Here is a 3,121-nt window from a genome sequence, read left to right on the forward strand (position 1 = left end):
ACTTTGCTGGACAGTGAATTCTTCCTTTTCTATGTGCATATGTAATAGCAGCATAAATTCAAGTCTATAATTTGGAATATTTTCTGCTGGAGACCTTTTAATCTCTTAGGAAACTGTATGATACTGAGATACAGCTCCCCCTTAGCTGTACAGTCCTGTCAAAACCATTATGTTTATTTGGAGGAGTTACTTTTGGCTTGCTGTCTGTCCTCGTTTGCTGAATCAGGGTCAGGATCTGTTCCCAGGGTTCAGATGAATGCATTAGCTGTCGGTGCTTCCTAATGATACCATGTGAGTGTGTATTGCACCGTGTCCCTGTGAGTCCATATAGGCCTGAAAATGTGTCTTAATAGGTGTTATAGCCTAATGTTAGCATGCATTGGATATCTCTTGTACGGGGATATTTTAGGTTTATCTATTAGAGCTACTTGCTCTCTGTGAATGCTGGAGGTTTCCATTGAATGTTTTATATGTTTTATATAATGTTTTAAATGGTTTATATATTGTATTCATTCAGGCCTAAAGTCCCTTTTTTAGAGTCAGCTAAAGGTCCGGAGGTAGTGCTCTGCCTTCTCTGTCTTTTAAGTGCACTTTCTTTCATGGTTTGTAGGATGAGCTCCTCTTCAGTTGTGCAAGAAAGGTATCTGAATGGAGCTAAAATGCCAGGGAATATTAACTGTGTCTCTTCCCTTCCAATTATTGTAATGACTGAGTTTGATATAAACTTCCATTCAGCAGTTCCAACCCCATTCCTCCTATAGTATTGTCATTCAAGGTCATTCATTCTTTTATTGCTGAGGGAACATAGACATAGGCAAACTTTGATTATATAATTAGACTTTATTGCTATCTAACCCAGACTTGCAATGAGATGGAGTTAAATTTGTTTACCCATTCTTCATAAATCCAAACTTCAGAGCACTTAGCCATGCAGCCTTGTTTTTTTGCATGGGCCTTGTAGCTTATGCATACTACTCAGCTCCTTAAGAATAAAAAAAAAGGTGTGGAATGTGGGAGCAAACCCTACATTCTGTTTTCAACACTCATCAACGGCTAAATGGGAATGAGCTTCCTTCTTGGTGCCAGCATGAAAAATAGAAGTAGCTGGGGTGATGTTATGGTGGGGACAGGATTTAAACAAGGTGTTGAGTGTATGGAAGTGAGACAGGACTTGTAGGAAAAAGCAATTTCTTACATCAGATAACACTTGGAAAGAAAAGCACATCTCTTCAGGTCAAGTGCCCTGACACTTTTGCAGGTTAAATTTGAGATCTGACCCTTTGGATACCACCAAAAGCAAAGCCCTTGCTGCTGTATGTCCGAGTGCAGTCAGGCTCTCTGTTGTCTCAGGGATGGTAAGAGTGGAATAACTCACAAGATTTTCTGACTTCCTGCGCCTGTTCCCACACATCCCCACGCTGTGCTCTTCTTTGCCCACAGCACAGCAGCCTTTCTGGCTTATCACTTGGGCACAGGGTCACGTGGCTGGGAACCTGGGACTCAGGCATTATCTCAGCCTGTGCCTCTGACATGTGTGCGAGACCCCCAGAAGGGGATGTGAGGCCAGGGGGAATGTGGGGTTGACACCTACAACTGCCAGTGGCTGCAGCCATCATACTTTACAGGCAGGTGTTGCAGAGCCCTCTCTCCCCCTGAAACATGCATTCCCAATGGTCAAGAAGGAGATAATATGTTTATCTTTTCAGTAACTAAGTCCTCCCAAATGCTGGTAGCATGAAGACTTTTTGGATGGCAGGATTTATAATATCACTCAGGCAATTACATCAAACTCAACACAGCACCCTGATATTGAACCTAAGAAACAAACCTGTCCCAAAGGAAGCCAGCTCCAAAGTTGGTGGTGTTATTTCAGCCCTGAAATGTAGGATTTGAAACCTGTGCATTGAACTACCAAACCAGGGTGTGCTCCCTTGGGACATGGCAAGCATGTATTTGTAGGGAATGGAATTAACAGTCTCTCTGACAGGTTTTCTGCATGGAGCTTTTCAGCTGGTCAAGACCACACTTAATTAAATCGCTGTGCAAAGTGTCAGCCATAAAAATGGGGTAGAGGGGAGGATTTTATCTCTCCAGCAAGTAAGAACGGGTGATGCAGCCACCAGAGTCAATGGCAGCATTCAAATTATAGGTATAATTAACCCCTTGTGGGAAACAAGGAAAGGCTTTAATGAATAAGACAGTCTCACATTACTCAGGTAATAACCTGTCTGCCGTTGAATCTGTATCTGTTCCATGTTTCGAATGACAAGATTTGGCAATTGAAGCCTTGTATGAAAGATTATGGTTGAGGTTTTCTAAAGCAGGGAAAGGGCAAAAGATTTTTCCTTGGTTTCTGTAGAATAAGACCTGGACTGAGAGGGATCAAAGCTGAAGTTAAACAAGAGAAAGAAAACCCAGTGTGCTCAGGCAGGACACAACACATACATTTGGGTGGCAAAGCCAGGAATTTCAAAGAGTGAGGCAGCAAAACAGGTGCTTGCAAGCATCAGATTGGATTGTACAGCTTGAACTTTGGAACATGTGACCAGATGCCAGTCATGATGAGACCGGGAGAAAGTGACAGCAAGGGTTCTGTGTCTCATTTGCATTTGGGCAGCTGAGAGCGGCTGGAGCAGGGGAGCTGTGCTGGAGGGACTGCAGTCCGAGTCTCCCTAGGAAGAGGCAGGTAACCTGTTGAAGCTTCCCAGGCACGACTTGAGAAGCCTCTGCAATCCTTATTCATAAGGACATCTCATGTCTGTCTTACAGAAGGACCAACAGGGAAAAATAATTAGGAAAAAACAGCTTTTATTTGATACTTTTATTTATATGCAAAACAGCTCACCATTCATGAGAGATATGAAAAACGCATCAGATAGAAACCAGATTTATCTATTTTCACTACAAAATATTGCATTATATAAAGCAACATAGACACACAAAAAAACCCTGAAAAAGACTAAAATCTTTGGATAGCAGATGTGGTTTTTTTTCTTTTTCTTTTTTGTCCCTAAAATGCGCTTCTTGTTTTAAGAGATTCACAGCAAAGAACATGAAACATTTTCAGGTTATAGAATTTTTTTGGTTGTCACAAAGGAAAGCAGTCCTGGATTTACTTTCC

The sequence above is a fragment of the Zonotrichia albicollis genome, chromosome 2 (assembly GCF_047830755.1).
Source record: "Zonotrichia albicollis isolate bZonAlb1 chromosome 2, bZonAlb1.hap1, whole genome shotgun sequence".
NCBI classification, from domain to species: Eukaryota; Metazoa; Chordata; class Aves; order Passeriformes; family Passerellidae; genus Zonotrichia; species Zonotrichia albicollis.